The sequence below is a fragment of the Mus pahari genome, chromosome 1 (genome assembly GCF_900095145.1).
Source record: "Mus pahari chromosome 1, PAHARI_EIJ_v1.1, whole genome shotgun sequence".
In the NCBI taxonomy this organism is placed as follows: domain Eukaryota; kingdom Metazoa; phylum Chordata; class Mammalia; order Rodentia; family Muridae; genus Mus; species Mus pahari.
The window spans coordinates 29,075,289-29,095,807 of NC_034590.1; the positions used below are offsets into that span (position 1 = coordinate 29,075,289).

Genomic DNA, 20,519 nt, shown 5'->3' on the forward strand with positions numbered 1-20,519 from the left:
TGTTCTGCTAAGTTAAAATCTGGACTGTAGAGTAATACCAGAGAAAGTAAGGATATATATTCTTTCTGAGATGAGAATTCTGTTGATCTAAGCTCCCACTCTGAACCTTATCTTACTTTTTTTAACATCACTCTAAGGTTAGTGGCATGTCTCGATGATAACATGTCTAACCAGTCTATGGAGTGTCCACTTGATAAGGTGCTGAAGCTGTAGGCTCAGGTTTGTATGAGTGAACTTGGAGGCAGACTGTCTATCAGTTGATCTTAAGATAGCTTGACTGTGACTTCCTGAGACACCTTGAACTACTGACAGCCAGTTGAGCTACTCATGACTTCTCAGATATTAAGATGTCCCAATTGTATTGCTTAGCTGAGTTTGGGGACAATGTGTTATGCAGCAATAGGTAACAAATTTACTAAGTAATTGTTAAAATCTTGGAAATGCAATGGTGTTGAAAGAAATGTTCATTCACTCAATTGAGCTGTATGTTATACTGACTCTATGAACCAGGCTCTGTAACATGGCAAGGCATAACCCCTAACTTGTATTCCCTTCAAGTGGCTAGAAATACTTACTGTCTCAGATGCTATTACCATTCTTCAGAATACCCTTTCCAAAGAGTCTGGGTGTGCACAGGTCCCAGACTGACCCTACTTCTGTGTCCTCCATGCAGCACAGGCTGGCTGGGCACCCTGTGTTCACCAATAGATTGGGGGCAACTCATGTAGCACTAGTGGCCGACTCATCAGCTTCCTTTCTCTTATACCAACACAAGCCCAGATGGATAGACTGTTGCCTAGATTCCAATATGCAAAATATGGAAAAGTCTATGTGTATGCTAGGTCAGAACATGAAGGAAAACTAAGTACCCGAGTGCCTCTAGAACAGCTATTCATCAACATGATGTCTAAGTCAATGGAAGAGAAACTTAAACTTCTGCATTTTAAGCCCCTGACCACTGAGCTTCCTTGTTTTAGCAGTATGGCTTAGGCTATTCTGATATAATGTACAACCATAAAACACAATCTAATAGGCATATTTATATATAAGCAGTATATAATGTAATATACACTACATTATAATAATATAAAATTATATATATGTACATATATATCAATAATAATTAATCTAATAATAATAATTCTTTCCCCTCTCTGATGAGCTAATGCTACCAAGTATCAAAGTGTATCCCATGACAAGTCTGCTTCTGGTTTGGAGGCTGCATTGTTCTTTCTGTTACTCTCCTGCGCATATTCCTTTTCTTACCACCCCTTCTCATTGTTGCAGAATGAGTCTGCAATCCATAACCAGGGAGCCATACCTAGCCTACATATAGTCTCTGCAGAGAGTTTTGTGTGGAATTCAGCCAGACCCATCTGGGTGCTCACCATTCTGGCTGCTTTCGTACTATGGCAGCAGAAGTGAACAGTTGAGATAGAATGGGTGTTCGCTATATTGAAAGAGAAAGGTTTTCAACGCTTGTTGTAGAGTAGATGTTTTAGCGGTTGCTTTGTAAAACATATTTGCTCTTGTGATATCTTGAAGCTGTGAGCCTTAGCACCCTGGAGAATTTCTGGAAGTAGTTTTTTTCCTGTGATATTTTGAGAAAGAAAAAGAAAATGGTTTTTCTTGAAGCACCCTTCCCCTTGAGGGAGATGTAGACCCATTTAGTCTAGCCCTCTTCAAGCAGCCAGAGAGAGCAGACTTCTCAGACTGCAGAGACTGCTTGGTGGCCTCCAGTATCAGGGAAGGAGATGAAGGGAACTGACTCCACAGCCAGAAGCCAAAACAAAAGGATAAACCTACAACGGGCCAGAAACTCTTGCAGAGCTTGAGAGTAGGTACCTTCCTTGAAACCCTCTCAAAGCAGTGCCTCTGTAAAGGTCATCTCACCAAAGCTAGAAGAAAACCTCATAGCAGTTCATTTAGTAGAAAAGACACTTGAAAATGCCCCAGCTCCTGTTTCTCCTTTTTGATTGGAGTCCGCTCAGGTGGCTGTAGCTCCCGTGGAATCACACTGCCTCTCTCAGATGCTTACTCTGTATAAGCACAGTAGCTGTAGCGAGCCTGAGGAGGATACACCAGCAGTGGGGGACTCCTATAGGGTGGCTTGACATTTTTTCCATGGTTTTGGCAGACGGTGAGCTATGTCGGCATCATTCTCTATACCTGCCACCCTTTCTTTGGAGGCAAAGCTAGCAGTGACCCAGAAGAGGCTGCACATTGCCAGGCAGCTCTGGTAAGGGAGCCCAACATTGGAAAAGCTTGCCCAGGACTGTTGGAAAACCAGGATGACTCAAGCTGGAGGAATTGGAGAGGAAGGCTCAGCAGAAAGAGCTTTGTGTTCAGCAGTAAGTGTTTCATTCTGTCATCTACTGCCTTATATCTGCAGGACATCCTCCATTTTGGAAAGAAACAGGCAGAGTTCAACTCCTGTTATCATAGAAATTCTCTAGGTGCAGGTATATTGTAATGTTAAGGAACAATAACAATCTTTACCATCTTGGCCTTGAAATTCACTTCTGAAATGCTCTCTCCTGTGTCTTCACTGGGATGGCTGTAGGCTCCCACCTTGCCAAAATAAAGTCTTCTGAAATTTATGCTCCTATGATTTTGGTAATGAGCAGGGCTTTATGCAAATCATCTCACCTTTGAGTAACGTATTTTCTTTACATCTATCTTGAAACAATTGCCACAAAGAGAATACCAAGTGCCATGACCAGGTGTAGGTGCCACACCCTCTGCTGTAGACAACCAGAATGGTCACTAGCAAATTCAAAGGCCCAAGTATATCATAAACAGATAAAAATAACTTTTGCTTGCAGGCATTTCCACACATCCTCTTTGTGCTTTCTTTCTCTTGTAGAATGATTTCCTGATGCTAAGCCACTAATTCTACCATAGCAGCCACAGGGAAGAAGTTGACAAAAACGGCTTATTCTTGAGCTTTAAAAAGATAAGAAAAATCCACTCTCTGGAAACTAGAAAGAGAAGAGGAACTGCTTAATCACTGTTCTGGAGAGCTCTGTGCCAAGTCGACACAAGCTAGAGTTATCTGAAAGAAGAAAACCTCAATAGAGAAAGTGCCTCCATAAGCACAAGCTGTAGGCAAGCCTGTAGGACATCTTCCTAGTTAGCGATTGATGAAGGAGGACACCTGCCTATTGTGGGTAACGACATCCTTGTGCTAGGAGTACAATTATAAGAGATCAGGTTGAGCAAGTCTTGGAGAGCAAGCCAATAAGCAGCACTCCATCATGGCCTCTGCATCAGCTTATGCCTCCAGATTCCTGCCCTGTCTCGTTTCCTGTCCTGACTTCCTTATAGATGGACTAAGATGTTGAAAGATAAGTAAGCCAAATAAGCCCTTTCCTCCTCAACTTGCTTATTGTCACGGTGTTCCATCACCCTAACTAGGGCAACCACATATTAAAAGCCAACTTTACTCTTGGTATTTTCCTCTAAGGTCAAGATGGATGCACAGCTGCTACCCTTACCATTTCTGTGGAGCTTGTATACAGAGAACTCTAGTCAGTAAAACCCAAGATAAAGACATGGAGGGTAAACAGATTCAACTCCAGTGAGTTAAAAAGTGCTTATTTGTAAAATGTAGTTTGTAAGAACTGTTTGTAAAATGTACAAGTATACAAGGCCAGCATATAAAAGATAAACCAGGCTTCTGTTGCTATACAAATCATTCGAAATTCAAGCTTAAAAGAACAACACAATTTACAGTATCATCAAAGCATACATCTGGCAGAAGTACAGTATGTGCACACTGAAACTAGAAGCATGGTTGGGAGAACACCAGAAAAGCTTGAACAAATGAGGAAAGGTACAGTTTGCATAGCCAAAGCTGCATGTAAATATGCTAGCTCTCCCAGCAGGGTATCTGCTAGAGATGGAGACACTGCTCCCAAAATTCAGTGGGAACACAAAGCACTTATCATTGAGAAAATACTTTTGAAGAAGAATAAATGGGCACAGCCAAAAATCTGCATGTGGGGCTTGTTAGAAAACTACAGGAGCCCAGTAAGTGTGACAGAGACAAACTGACTGAACAAGAAACTGGGCAGAGTCCCATCCACGTAGTATTTGGGAAACTTAAACAACACAGTGGGTAGTATCTCCAGGAAATGATGCTGAAAGAATAGATATCCATATCAAAGTAATAATAATAATGATAATAATAATAATAATTAACAATAATAATAATAATAACTTCCACCTACTTTTCCCATTACACACAAAATTGCCTAAAATGGGTTATTGAACTAAATGTATAACTTCTATAATTCTAGAACAAAACATAAACAAAAAGATTTGTTTTTTAAATAAAATGGTGAAAATCCAACCTAAACAATAAATAAATAAATAAATAAATAAATAAATAAATAAATAAACCGTCTTCAACAAAATTAAATGTCTGCTCTTCAAACACTAAAACGGAATACTAAAAAGACAGCCATAGATTGGGAAGACCCATGCCTCAGGCTCAAAGTGATCTTCTCTCTCTCTCTCTCTCTCTCTCTCTCTCTCTCTCTCTCTCTCTCTCTCTCTCTCCTGGCCCACTGTGGGTCTTTTAAGATGCATGTCTGCATAAAAACTCCTACTTCAATTTTCCCTACTTCGTTGTTGTTGTGAGCATTATCCCCAATGATCTCTCCATGACTCCTGAGTTCTGGCTGCCCTGGTAGTCTTCTGCCTGCCTGGAAAACTAATATCAGGTCCTCACACTATTTTTCAGGTCCCTAGTCATCATGCTTCCTAGCCTTTTATCTCAAGTGTCCTCCCACCCACTTCAAGATTTCCCTTCTCTTTTGCCCAGAGATATTGTGGTGATTTGAATACGACTGGCTCTCATCAGCTAGTAGATTCGAATGCTTTATAGGGGATGGCACTATTTGAAAGGATTGGGAGTTGTGGCCTTGTGGAAGGAAGTGTGTCATTGGAGGTGGGCTTTGAGATTTTTCAAAAGGCCTGCATGCCGCCATGCTTCCTGCAATGGTAACAATGGATTAAACCTCTGAGACTATAAGAAAGTCTCCAATTAGATGCTTTTCATTTATAAGAGTTGCCATGGTCATTGTGTCTTTTCACAGCAATAGAACACTGATTAAGTCAGAGAGGAAGGGAATGGGGGAGAGACTGTGTATGTGTGGGGGGCAGTGATCAGGATATAAAGTCAATAAATAAATTAATGGAAAAAAAGGAAGATAGATAACTTCACCTGTCAGCTGTCTCCTGAATTCATATATGCTTGAAAAACACTTGCCTCTGTCCCAGCAGGTCTTCCTTCAGTGTGTTGGGGAAGTAATCAGTACTTGCTTTCTATTCCTTTTCACCATGCAAATTACTACATAGCAGATAGTGTATCAGCATTGTCAACAGTCAACGTGGGACCATGCCCAAGATCTCAGTATGCAGAATGGCCCAACATTGAAAAATCATTTGTAAATAAGTGTTTTAAGGAGTCATTACTGAACATCATGCAGTTGGCAGACATGAGTCTTATCATTGTTTTTTTTTTTACTTATAAAAGCAATCTCTCATAGGCCAATAGAATGAAAGTAGAAATGTTAAATATTTTGGCTTCGATCTGCTCATCTGATGTTTCTATCTGCTTTTAAACAGGCTAATCACAATCTGCTTATTTGAGAAAGTATTTCCAAGTTCAAATATCTCTCTCTCTCTCTCTCTCTCTCTCTCTCTCTCTCTCTCTCTCTCTCTCTTGTTTTCTTTTTTTTGAGACAGAGTTTCTCTGTGTAACCTTGGCTGTCCTGAAACTCACTCTGTAGACCAGGCTGGCCTCAAACTCAAAAACCTGCCTGCCTCTGCCTTCAAATCTCTTAATGTGAGCAAATATTGAGGTCCCAATGGCAGCACTGTCTGTGTCTCAAAGGAGTGGCTATAGCATACTAGGATCTGGTACCATGAGCAAGCATCTCAAAGCATGCATTATTTTCCCTCAAGGGTTAAGAGTTGGTGGCAGACTGACCACTAGGGTTGAAACAACACAGCACTTAGCCCATGAAGATAGGAGCAGTGCAGCAACTAGCATCCTAACTCCAGACCTGAAGACATTTCTGTTTCTCATTTAATCCCAGTTTGTAATTCTCCAGTGTTCATTCGGGAAAGTTCTTAATTAGTGTCATCTTGTCACTGCCACTGAAGGATCACAGGCATTTGCAGTATCTGTCATAGCCCTTGGCTTTGAAGGAACAGGGTTACAACCGTCTTATTTCCAAAAGGAATTCACTTCAAGTGTGTTGGGTTAGGAGTAAGTATTTCGACACTAGTAACTCTTACTCTTCCAAAATAACACCAAAATCAATCAAGGAAATGGGGTTCTTTTGTGCAGAAAATAGCACTGTGCAGCATGAAGAGGCGTGGAAAAGACCAATCACTGAAGATGCTGAAAGGAACTCTTGCAATTTTTAAAGTTTAAACATTTTCAATTTGTAAATTTATTTTCTAACCTAAAAACACTTATAATAAACAGAATTATTCCTCATTCTGTCACAGAGCTGCCTTTGGGATCTGAACGCGAGTGGCACGGGGATGAGGCCACTCATAGCCTGGAATCCTGGATGCAGAGACCGGAGGATAAATCATCCAAGTTCAGCCTGGGTTACAGAGCAAGGTCCTGGGGTTTCTGTTTGATTCATTTTCACTTTAATCCTAAATGGAATACATTTCAGCTATAAAGAAAACAGAAATCATGAAATCTGTAGATAAATAGATGTATCTAGAAAAGTTTATACTAAGTGAGGAAATGCAGACCCAGAAAAACAAATGCCATGTGTTCTCTCTTATCTGTGCCTCTGACCTCCAAATCGTTATATGTGAGTATATAACCAAGAAGGGAAGAAAAAATTGCACATTCTGGTGGCCGTAGAGAGGAATAGCAGACATAAGTGATTTAAAGGGAGAAATGGGAAAAATTAGAAAGGAGGTGAACACGGAAGGAGAGAGAGAGAGAGAGAGAGAGAGAGAGAGAGAGAGAGAGAGAGAGAGAGAGAAAGGAGGTAAAATAAGAAGTAGGAAGTCTCAAAAAGTAGTAAGAAATCATAGTATTATCACTTTACCTAAAATTACATTACACACACACATACACACATACACACACACACAATATATATATATATATATATATTATATATAACATAGTGTTTAAATTCAATTTTCCTACCTGAGCTGATAATGCTCAATCTCCTACAAAACCTAAGGACACGCCTGTTGCCAGGAATGAAAAGTCTCTTTTGAGTTTTTGGTCAAAGGAGTCCAAGAGACTACCAAACATTACAGTCTATTGCTATGGCCCTTGGGTGCTGCCCAGAGTTTGAAGCTAAGTCCCTATTGCTAAAGACCATGAACTTTAGAGAAAGGACCTGAAGGATCCAGGCTGGATTTGACCTGAAAGTCTCCTCACTGAGGACTAGCTTTCATGGTACTAGAAGATGCCATGCAATCTTCCAAGGGAGAGAAGCAACCAATAATCCTACCCACAGGATACCTATGAACTATGACAATAACTAGCATGGCGCAAAAAACCCTAAGGATGCAATAGTGGAGGGCATATTCTAGTGGTGACCAACATGTCTCTAATTTGATACCAGCCCAAGAAAGAAATCATGCCTGATACTGGAAAACTAACTCCTAGCATGTTCTCCTAACATGCATTTTGGAGGAGAACCTACTTCTTTAGTAAACCAGCATGATTCCTATCTGAAACCTAAATAATCATCCTTATATCACAGGTAAGTGTATCTCTCACCCTTCATCAAAGAGACTTCTCTTTGCAAAACACAGATCTCATAGTAGAAACCACAACCAATCAAAGTGCAGAGAATGAGCTATGATGCCCAGTCAACGCTGATTCATCTACAATACGACTTTTGCACCTTATTCTCAAATAGTTATAACTATGACCAGTGTATTAAATCTGTAACCCTCTTCACCAGTCGACTGAACATCTTCTGAAATGGGGATCTCAAAAGAAACTGTTCATTTATGAAGGGATGCAGAGGTTTAGAAAAGGCTTCCCGAGACCCAGTAAGCATCTATATATCTGATTCCACACTTTCCTGGCGTTATGTTTATTATTTGCTTCAAAAATAACAATCTTAGGCAGGCACGATGGTTCGTGCCTTCGGTCCCAGGACTTAGGATCCAGAAGCAGGAGGATCTCTGAGTTTCAATACTGAGTTCCAGAACATCCAGAACTATAAAATGAGGCCATTTCAGCAGAACAAATCCAAAGAAAATTAACATTCTTATAGGCAATGAATGTGGACGAAGTTCTTGCTTGAAAGACCAAAGACCTCTGGGTCCACAAAACAGCTAACTGAAACAGATGCAGAGACCCACAGGCAAAGATTAGATGGAGCTCCCGGAGTATTATAGAAGAGTTGGAGGAGGGATTGCAACCTGGAGGGCAGAGATGAGAACTCCACAGGAAGAATAACAACTAACCTGGAAGTTTGGGACTCCTAGAGACTAAACCACCAACCGAAGAGCATCCATGGGTTAGAACTAGCTCCATTCCCCGAATATGTACACATGTAGCAGATGTGTAACTCTCTCTTCATGTGTGTCCCCCAACAACTTGAGTGGGAGCTGTCTCTAAATCTGTTGCCTGCCTGTGGATCCTGCTTCCCTAACTGGGCTAGCTTCCTTTTCTGGCCTCAGTAGGAAAGAATGCACCTAGCCCTACAAAGACTTGATGTGCTGGATTGAGCGTGATACCCAGCGTATCACTCTCAGAGGAGAAATGGGGAGGGATGAGGAGAAACAGTGTGAGGGGAACCTGGGAGGAGGGAGTTCAGCAATTGGAATGTAAAGTGAATAAATTAATAAATGGGGGGAGGGGAGAAAGATCAAGGATCAGTGAGTATATTTCACCAGCTCCAACTTTGTTCTCCACAGAGAAGTAGGTTTAAAAATGATGACACCAGAGATAGGTAGAGGGGATATTATTTGTCCTCCACACTCACTAACAATCTGGGGAAAAAATACATTTTCTTTAGTTTTCAGGGAGTTTGGGCACGTCATGTACTGTGCCATTTTAGGAGGAAAAGTGTTATGGAGTGCAAGGGCCTGTTCTCTTGCAGATGCCAGACCCAGATGGCTACCTGACAGCCATGTCATATGTGCCCAGTCTCTTCCTGTGATGACTTTCAGTGTCACTGAGAAAGATGAGGCAATCTCTCCTGATCATAGGGACCTATCTGAAGCATCGTGGAAGTACTGTCGGGACTGTGTTTACGATATTCTGAGCACTTTCCTGATATATACTTTCTATAAGCAAGCAAACAAAGAATGACTTGATTTGACTTTCTAGTTGGCAGCTGCTGGAGTGCTCCCTCTTGCCTGAACTGTTTTAAGTAACAGGAGTATAGAATGGCCAGTGGTCTGTCCCTCTAGCACTTCACTGATGCCCTGAAGTTAGAGCTGCTTGGTCTGGTATGGAAATGTGCAGCTACAGCCACATCCAGGAACGTTTCAAGCAATATGTGCTAGTGTTTGTACCAGCGGTTTGCTGTTTCTTAGGGGTGTTGTTGTTGTTGTTTTATATTGTTCGCTTGTTCTGTTGATTGGTTGTTTTGTTGTTTGCTTGTTTGGTTTGGTTTGGTTTGAGATAGAATATTATGTAACTTTAGACTACCTGATCTCACTATGTTGCTGAGTTCTTGATCCTTCTGCCTTGAATTCCCAACTACTAGGATTAAGTATACTAGACATGTTTGCTATCAAAAGTCACAGGAAACTCTAGTTAATGCCTACACCAAAAAGGACTGCTTCATCTCATGCCCTAGAACAGGGAGCACAGTGGTTGGTTCAAAATGGAATGCTAGGATTACTGCAGACACAAACATGCATTTGTATATGAGTTCTGCTGGAATTGGTAAAGACACCTCTTCCCTGATATGTAAAATTGGATGCTCAACTGATTAGGTGGCAGGCTCATATACAGCCTTCTGTGTTGCCTCCATTCCATTGATGTTACAGCTTTAGACAGAATGAAAGGCTTCTCCAAACTGAGCAGGCTGAATTGGTGACATGAAAAAGGAGACAGGAATGACAGCAAGCCAGCAGGCAGCTTGACAGCTGAAGGAGAGATAGAATTGAGCAGTCAGCATGTCAAACTGGAAAGTGAAAACACAATGATGTTATCACTGTCTACATCAATACACATATATACCACACACATGTACATACAACATACACACATATACACACATACATATATGCCACACACACATACCATACAAACATACACACCCTTACACACATATACCACAATACACATATATACCCCACACATACCACACATACACATACACATCATGCACACATACATACTTACACATATACATATATATATATATATATATATATATATATACCACACATACATACATACACACATACACAATATTATCACTCTCTATACTAACACACATACACCACACATACCCCACATTCATACACCTTATACATATCCCACATACATACACACCACATACACATACACACATATATCACACACCAATACATATACACACATACCATACACACATATATAAACCACACACACCACACACACACATACACACATATATATACACATGCACACACAATGATACCATCACTGTCTACAGCAATACACAAACACACACACACCATACTATATAATGCAAATTTTGAACAAGCAACATTTTCAAACAAGGTCCATTTATTATAATCATGTGCCAACTAACATTTGAAACATAACAGTTTATCTGAAATGTATCTTAATTTGGAGGACTTACTTTTTAAGATCAATTATGTTTTTATTTAAGTGTGTGACAGTATGCCTTGTCCTGAAATATTGTTGGATTCCCTGGAGATAGAGTTACCAGCAGACACAGGTTTCAGGAACTAGAGTCATGTCTTCTAGAGGAACAGTGAATGTTCGTAATTGTTAGCTGTGCATTCAAGTCTTTCTGGAGTTCCAAACATCTATCAAGAACAAGGCTAAAAGTTGCAGCACTACCTAATGCAAAGAACTATGGAATCCAGACTTCATATCTAAACATAAGAGCTGGGACATTTGTGGAGCTAGTGGTCCTACTACCCAAGTCATGCAGGAGAGTAAATGCTGGGGAGCAACTGCTCTTATTTGCCTCCTGCAATAATCATCAACTGAAGGGTTGCTCCTAGCCTATCCACAATTTCTATGTGAGTATATCAGAAGAACCCCGACCTTCTGGTCACAAACCACATGGGGACTAAGAAGGCCAAGCAATCAAGGTGGGGTTTTATGCAACCTCTTACAAGATGATACTGGGATTCAAAAAACTGAGAGATCATTAAAACACTTCCAGAACACAGGGCACAACAGCTCCTGTACTCCTCCACATCATTGAGTCCACAGCCCACTGGGAACAGGCTTCCAGGATACCTACTGTGTGATAGAACACAAAACCATAAACGTACTTAAACTATCATAAGGTTTTTTTGTTTGTTTTTGTTTTTGGTGTGTGTGTGTGTGTGTGTGTGTGTGTGTGTGTGTGTGTGTGCATGTGTGTTATCTTTCTTAGAACTCCAACTACACAATTTTATAGTGTTAACACCATAAAAGATAATGTCTTATCATAATCTCAAAGCATTAAGTGTGGGTCTTAAACTTAATCCTTCTGTCTTAGGATTTCCATTGCTGTGAAGGGACACATGATAATAGTGCCACTTCCCATGGGCCAAGCATATTCAAGCCATTACCTTGTGAAAGCAGACAGAAAATTATGCTTTGTACATTAGTTAGCAAAGTGTTAAACAAGGTAGGGGAAGCCTTGTATCTGGGATGTGCTTTTGACCCCAAACCAGCAACTGGTAAGGGCTTTATGTGCTATAAATAATTAGAAAAAGTTCCTTGTGGCAAGATCAAATTCTAGACAGACCTGGGGAAATTCAGAAGAATTAAGAAGGAGGGCTAATGCTACAATCGCCAGTCTCTGGACTAAATGACAGTTTTCTGGAACAAACTTGACAGTTAACATTTTTAAATACTGCAACAGTTCAGAGAATATTTTCCCTAAGATTTAGTTTTCATATTTTAACAATGTGTTTGTGTCATGCTGTATGTGCATGGTAGCACATGTGAAGACTAGAATGATAGGCATCAGATCCCCCTAAAGACAGAGCTATAGGCAATTGCGAGCCACCAGATATGGATGGTGGATACTAATCACTGGTCCTCTGGCTATTCTCTTAACCTCTGAGTCATCTCTCCAACCCCCAAATACTTAGCTAACTAGAGCATTTCTACCAGTAAGCTGATAACAACTTCAGCCTCGGCTTATGTCTCTAAGTCCAGTGAACCCTATGAACAAGCACTGTATTCAGCTCTCTTCCTTTCTGCTCATAAGAGCTTCCCCTGGCCTCAATCTCATTGAATCACCATAATTTACTATGACACACAATTCCCCTTGACATGCTCTACTGTGCCTAAACCCAACCATGGTTCCGTGAAAAGTTGTTTTCTTGTTCTACTATGTGGTTATCTGAAATCAAACTTAGATTGTCAGGCTTGGTGGCAATCACTTTTATCCACTAAGCCACCTTAGAAGCCCTCTAGCATGTGTTAGGTGTGTATGTGTGGGGAAGGAGGGTCTCTCACTGAAGCAGAAGGTTATTGACTTGACTAGATAGTCTAGCCTACATATCCCCAGGGATATGCCTGGCTCTGCTTTGAGCTCTCTGGTGACATCCAAAGATTCTTCAAAGTAGTGTTTATAGTCAACAATTAAGAAAGTTAATTTCAAACATGAAATTAGCGCACTTCACTCATTATAGGAAAAAAAATTAATCAGCTGGGAGTAACACAGACTTTACCAATGACTCTGATTAGAGCAAGTAATTCTCTCTTCAAAGTGAAATGAAAGCTGGGAAAACAAACATCTTCTCTTGCCATGATCCTGCAAAAGCCAGCCCCACAGGTGAGGTGGCAGACAACTTGGGTTTGTCTATGACATCAGAAAGACAGTTCTCATTTCAGGTAAGTTCTTATAGAATTGGAGGTGATGGGAGCTCTTGCACCCCTGAGTATCAGGTGGGCAGTGTCCCCTTCAGTGCTGGAGAGCCTCAAAGGAGACACAACTAGAGGGAGGGTCCCTGCTTTGAACAATGCATAACCTAGGCATGCTGGCAAACAGCTGTATCTACAATACTCTGTGGAAGGCGAAAGAAGGAAGATAAAGAGGTCCATATTTAAAGAAAGAAAGAGAGGATAATAGGCAGAAAAGGAAAACAGAGGAAAGGGAAGAAAGGATAAGCCACATGCTAGGATGACTCCATGTGTTCTCAAAGGAACTGCAACACAAGTGCTAGTGTGTAAGCCTAAATGCACGGGGAAATTCAGGAAACTTCTCGATAACCTGACCCTGGAATCATCTGAACACCCATGCCCCAACTGGGGCCAGGGCTCCTTTTCACAAAAGCAAGTAGAGCTCAGGTCCTTGAGAACACGACTGGATTAAGTCTGAGCCAGTGTCTGAGAGTACTGTACTAGATCACACACCGGGCAGCACGCTGTACTGTCATTTAGAACAAAAGGGAGCATAGGTCTTTCTGATTCTGAGTTTCTTAATCCATGAGATGATTAGGGTAGATAATCTCTCAGAGATAATCATTTTTGGAATAATCTTCATCTGCAGACAAAAATACTGTCCAATAAAGGACTAACAGATGTGAGACAGCTCTGCCAATACAAGGTAAGTTAGTTCTTCATAATTCCTGCTTTACATAAGGTCTGTCTGATGGTTCTGGGCCAAAAGGCTGAAGACAGATGCTCCAATGTCATAAGAAATTAGGGGATTGTCCGGGTAGTCAGCTGTCTTCACAAATTGTATAGTTTTGGAAGTCATGTCTTTGTGCTTCCTACATATTCAGGTAATATTTAATTCCTTCTCAGTTCTCAGATGGGATTGAAAATTAGTTCTCATAACCAAACTTAAGTTGTTTGGCATTAAGAAAGATGATCTAGATTTGTAAGGATGGATTTCAGAAGGGAATACATGTTAAAATCAACATAATTCAGGAATAGAATTGTAAAATCTTTAAGTTAGGATAGATGGTACCGTACTTAATCAAAATTAACAAAATGATAGATTGGATGTTAAATTTATATCATATTTAAAATCTGCATAATTTTTATGGTTGTGCTCAATTAATACCTGAGGGGGGAAAAAGGAGCCTTGTTTTTATTGGACAAAGAGGGGGAAATGTGAGCTGCCCTGTTATTATTTGTATTCTGATGTTAATTCTGCTTCCTCAAGAGGGGCTACCCCAGAAGAGCAGTCAATCACATACTCAGGTGATCTCATGTGAACCGTTTCCCCATTTTAACTAGCCAATAAAATCTAAAGCCTGTGATTGGGCGGTGGAAGGGAAAGGTGGAACGGTAGGTCTTAAAGAGTGGGGGCAGTTGAAGAGAGGCAAGAGAAGGGAGAAAATGGAAGAAGAGGAGGAGATGAAAATGGAGCAGAATCACATGGCCAGGAGAAACTGCAAGTAGCAAAGTGGCTTATAGCTGTGATATAAGCTAGTACAGTGCTAGATCTGTCCAGTCTAGGGATATAGCTTACAAATATAATAACTAGATTGTGTGTTTTTTTATATTGGGGTTGGAAATTACTGCGAAACTTCTATGCCTGGTGTCAGAGAAGATATGGGAGTATCTTTTGCCATGCTTTCTGATTTCCCATTTCTCAAAACTTATGTCATGCTGGCCTGTGAATACCTTAGTAGTGCACAGAGCCCCGGCTTTCAGGCAGTGGACATTGAATGGAGACAGTATTTCCTACAGGACCTAGGCAATGACAGGTTACAGGAAATTTGTAAGGGTCTTGGCAAAGTAGTCTCACCAAAACCACCTCTGCCTCAAGACAGTGCTGGGTTAGAATGATTACTGAGGTCAGGGCGGGGGCAGATGCGTGGGGGGGGGGGGCTGGAGAGTGCCAGGAAAGCCTGGTGATGGCCATTCCTGACTACAGAACTTAGGGTGTGGGAACTGTGGACAAGGCTCTGGAGCACTAGTGAAAAACAGAATGTCAGAGCTGGCTATAGACCAAGGTAGCTATATTGGCCTGATCAGGCAGTGGGGACGAACAGATGACCAATGGGAAGGCCCAACAAGCAAAGCCTGACCTTAACTGGCCCTTACTTCCACTGACTTAACAAGCAGCTGAGATACAGGCCAGGGTGACTTGTGGGGGTCAGCAAGTCTCCCTCTTATGCATGTCCTCTGCATGAAGCATTTTACAGTGTATCAACATCAGATCTGACACCTCATTTCATGCCTCCTAACTCTGGAAGAGTACAGGCCACACAGTTCCTCTGTAGTTAATGTTTGAGGACAAAGGTTCACCTACTGGCAATATGGTCCCAGGCTCAGAGTGGCAGAGGAAGGAATAGTGGACACAGAGGAGCAAGAATTACAAAGAAAAGCCCCAGTTATTCTGTCCCATCTGTCATTTTGCCCTCTCATTTCAGTCTCAACATCTCACTGAGAGCACAAGAGCTTCTCTCCCCTGTACCACCTGCTAGAAAATTAAAGAAATACTAATGTAAATATATATAAACTGATGCATAAGTGCATATATATATATATATATATGTGAAATAAAACATGAGGTTATGATACTTTGATGTGTGTATGTCTTATACAATGTTCGCATCAAGGTAAGTGCCTCTACATTTCCAAACATTTATCATTTGTGGTGAAAACATACAGAGCCCTTTCATTTATCTCTTTGTCAGTATGCAGGACCTTATTTTCTATGGTTGTGCTCATATGTAATGAAACAGTAGAACTTAAGAAGCAACGCATCATTGTAGTTTAGTTTTGCTTTTCCCCTTTGTTTTTGGTAGATATTGCTACACAGGTGCATGAGGATGAGGAAGCACAGTGGAATATTTCCTAAACCCCCAAATGGTCAAATGACAGGGGTCACTGTGTATCGTGGGTGTGTGGTAAATGGGTGAGGGAAGGAAGGAAGGAGTTGAGATGTGGAATCAGAGGATGGAAACACACACACGCACGCACACACACACACACACACACACACACACACACACACCTGTCTCCTTTCCAGGTAACCATGTTGTCATCTGCCTCAGTGACTTCAGCATCCTTTTATGATCACTTTTAACTGATAGTCAGGTTTGAGGTCCCAAGAATTTCTTAGCCACTGATCCCCACAGCCTGTCCAACCTTGACAAATTATGATACTATTATTTTCATCCACCTAGCCAAAGGATGGAGTCAGATTATGAATGGCTTACACAGTGAAATGCCATTGAGTTCCTTTTGTCCTCTCTCTTTCACTGTGGCTAGTCAAAGACTCTGAGGCTTCAGCTAAAGAAGCTGGAATTCCATTAATCAGTTAACATCCTTTCAAGTCATACCCTTTCACTAATAGATTCACTAATAGTTGCTCAATCCCTGTACAAGATTGAACTCACATTAGAAGAGCTGAGAATACAGCCGGTCCCATTTAGTTCAACAGGGAGTAAAGCAACAAGAAAAGCTATATGTGTGTACAATGGGCTCACACAGGATCCTGTGGAACCAGGATTCCAAGAAGAATCTTCCTTCAGTGGGGACACTGATGTTCCAGAGATATCTCATTGGGAACTGGGGTCTTGAAAGGTACAGAGGTGTTTTATTGGAGAATGGAGTCCTGCAGGATACCTAGCTATTCTTTCTTCTGTCCTGAAAATGAGGCCACAGCAGAGTACAACAGGATACAGGATGTCCCATGTGTAGGGATGAACTGTGTTTGTTAATAACTATTACATTCTCCCAAACCAGAAAACAAAGCCTCCACATTTTCTGTCCAAGAGCATTTGCTGTGTGTGGCACCTGGCACTGCATCTAGTTAACACTGTTAGGACTGAGAACAATACCATACATCTCCTAAAAGACCTCTTGACAGGGTAGCTGTTAGACTAAAGTTTAGAGCAAGGCTAATTGGCCAAAAGGTATATGGCAGAGAGTAGATGGCAGACTTCTCTGTATCAGAGCCAGGGCCTGGCCAACTCTGCCTGTCACTCTGCAAACTTATGAACTAGTGCAGGCTCACACTTGGGGCCTGCCGAAATAGCTTCCAAGCTCTGAATTCAGTGGCTGTGATGATCCAAGCCACGTGGCTCTGAGCTCTGGACCATGATCTGATTTTAGCCCTGGCATATGTTGACACCAAGGAAAACACCTCCTGGGAACATGGTCTGAGAAAAGCTTGATGACTCTAATAGACACCATGAGTGTTGGCACCACTCAAGATCTTGTCTTGAGGATATCACTCGTAGATGAAATGGGTCACTTTTCTACCACATCATGTTTGTAATATGTTGTTTCTAAGTATTCTAATTAAATTGGATGTCTTCATGCTAAATGGACAGACAATAAGTCTTTCTTCCTTGTGACCCAATCAAAGCTTACACATGCTGGTTGGTCATCCAAATGAAGAATGTGTTATCCTGAAAAGATACTTTTGCATGTGTTTCAAGGTGTCTCAGGTTCTATAGCTCTACAAACTCCACTTTCTTGTTTTCTTGTCACTTAAATTTTTCATTTTGGATTGTTTTCATTCATTCCTTAGAAAACCAAACACTTGACATATCACAGATGTGGCTTTTTACCTTGTTCTTATTGCCACCAATATGAGAACCATTTGATTACAGGTAATTCCACTAGCTTCTTCCCAAGCACTTGGCAATGGTTTATGTCATCACCTGCTACCACCAGGTCCTTCAGCTATGGGCTGCCTATAAAAGGACTACCTGCCCTGCCACTCCAGCCGTCTTTTCCCATGTGTTCCCAGATAGTCACTCTCTCTCCCTTTCTATCCTTCTCTGTGCCTGGTCCTCTTCTCTTCGCTAATGGCTCTGCTCCTATTCATTTGCCTGTCTACATGTCTACTTGTCTGCCTTTACCCCTTTCCCAGATCCTCATTCCCCTTTCTTCCCCCAGTTAAACCCCTTTATACCAGACCTGTTGTATGGCATAATGTCTCAGGGGGACATGGGTCCACAAGGTAACCCCCTTGCCATATTACATTTCACAAAAATAACTATAGTCAATACAAGTGCATGTGGAATTGTGATGCTCAGGTACACAGCTGAGATGATATTCAACTCACCTCTTCTGAGTACTACAAAGACCCACATTTTGTTTTGGCATATGCATATTTTCTGGAGTTATACAGAGTTCTATATCATATACTTTAGAGTAGAAACATGAGAGACAACTCAACTGCAGAGTATATAACAAGGTCTCATACAGAGCATCAACATTTGGCAGGAGGTCTAGAGGTAAACTAAGGCCAGACTGGGCTGCTGGTCAACAAATCACACTGGAAACAAACATGTGGCTATAAACTAATTGAGGATAAAGGAGATAGGAGTACCCCATTTTTTTAATAGGGTCATTTGCTTTTCTGGAGCCCAACTTCCTGTGTTCTTTATTTATATTGTATATTAGCCCCCTATCTGATTTAGTCCCAATCTGTTGGTGGCCTTTTTATCTTATTGACAGTGTCCATTGGCTTACAGAAGCTTTGCAATTTTATGAGGTCCCATTGGTCTATTCTTGATTTTCAGCACAAGCCATTGCTGTTTAGTTCAGGAATTTTTCCCTGTGCCCATATCTTCGAGGCTCTTCCCCACTTTCTCCTTTATAAGTTTCAGTGTCTCTGGTTTTATGTGCAGTTCCTTGATCCACTTAGACTTGAGCTTTGTATGAAGAGATAAGAATGGATCAATTCACATTCTTCTACATACTGACTGCCAGTTATGCCAGCACCATTTGTTGAAAATGCTGTCTTTTTTCCGCTTGATGGTTTTAGCTCCTTTGTCAAAGATCAAGTGACCATAGGTGTGAGGGTTCATTTCTGGGTCTTCAATTCTATTCCACTGGTCTACCTGTCTGTTGCTGTACCAGTACCATGAAGTTTTTTTAATCAGAATTGCTCTGTAGTACAGGACACATGCTCTGCTATGTTCATAGCAGCCTTATTTATAATAGCCAGAAGCTGGAAAGAACCCAGATGTCCCTCAACAGAGGAATGGATACAGAAAATNTGGTACATTTACACAATGNAGTACTACTCAGCTATTAAAAACAATGAATTTATAAAATTCTTAGGCAAATGGATGGATCTGGAGGATATTATCCTGAGTGAGGTAACCCAATCACAAAATAACACACATGATACGCACTCACTGATAAGTGGATATTAGCCCAGAAATTTAGAATACCCAAGATACAATTTTCAAAACACATGAAACTCAAGAAGAAGGAAGACCAAAGTGTGGATACTTCGTTCCTTCTTAGAAGGGGGAACAAAATACCCATGGAAGGAGTTACAAAGTTTGGAGCAGAGACTGGAGGGAGGACCATCCAGAGTCTGCCCCACCCGGGGATCCATCCAATAAACAACCACCAAACTTAGACACTATTGTATATGCCAACAAGATTTTACTGACAGGACCCTGATATAGCTGTCTCCTGTGAGCCTATGCCAGTGTCTGGCAAATACAGAAGTGGATGCTCAAAGTCATCTATTGGATGGAACACAGGGTCCCCAATGAAGGAGCTAGAGAAAGTACCCAAGGAGCTGAAGGTTCTGCAGCCCTATAGGAGGAACAACAATATGAACTAACCAGTACCCCCTGAGCTCGTGTCTCTAGCTGCATATGTAGCAGAAGATGGCCTAGTCGGAAGAGGAAAAGGAGGAAAAGAGGAAAAGAAAGGAGAAATGAAGTCACTCATGTGCCTGTCTTCTACCCCACTGGCATTGAGCACCTGCTCACAGACAGCCATGTGACAACTGGAGTGGTTCTTTTCTGTTGAGGCTGCCCACAAATATATTTTCTGACTATGAGAAAATATATCCTTGTGTTATCAATTATTATTCAGAGCCAACAGTGCCTGGCTAGCAAGATATGTAAATGCCTCACATGCCTTTAAAAGAAAGGCAGGCTGCCCTTGGGAAGGTGACCTTCCCCTCCCAACTAGTTTACTAAAAATGTGGCTTTCTGCATAATAAAGAACTGGGGCCTAGGAAGAAAGTATAGGTGGAACTTCCTTGGGAGCAGAAACACAGGATGACACAGACGCGGACAGAGGAAGAAGGCAGACAGAAAAAAAATCGGAGCTTGTGACAAGCAGTAAGAACCACGTGGAGAGATGGTATGGTGGGTTAAGTTAGATGAGAGCGGAGAGACTGCTCTTGAAAAAAGCCGGAAAGATCCTGTTTCTGGCTCCAGTCATCCAGCACCTTTCCCACACAAGGAGGGGTGTCTGCCCGAGAGGAGTCTCAAGGCCTGAGCTGGCAGGAGAGCCATCTTTAATCCGGTTCGCTTAGGCTCCAGTCTGTGCTAGCCAGAGTGTGGACCACAGGAGCTGCACAGCTTCAGGACAGAGAGAAGCAACCTAACTTCTGGGACAGACCCTGTTTTGGGCTCCAGAAATT

General features: G+C 41.5%; 1 protein-coding gene across 2 annotated transcripts in view; it reads right to left on the reverse strand.

Annotated features, from left to right (window-relative positions):
• Positions 1–20,519, reverse strand: part of Gabrg3 (gamma-aminobutyric acid type A receptor gamma3 subunit) — a 610,116-nt gene that overhangs the window by 310,884 nt on the left and 278,713 nt on the right. The window lies entirely within an intron of this gene.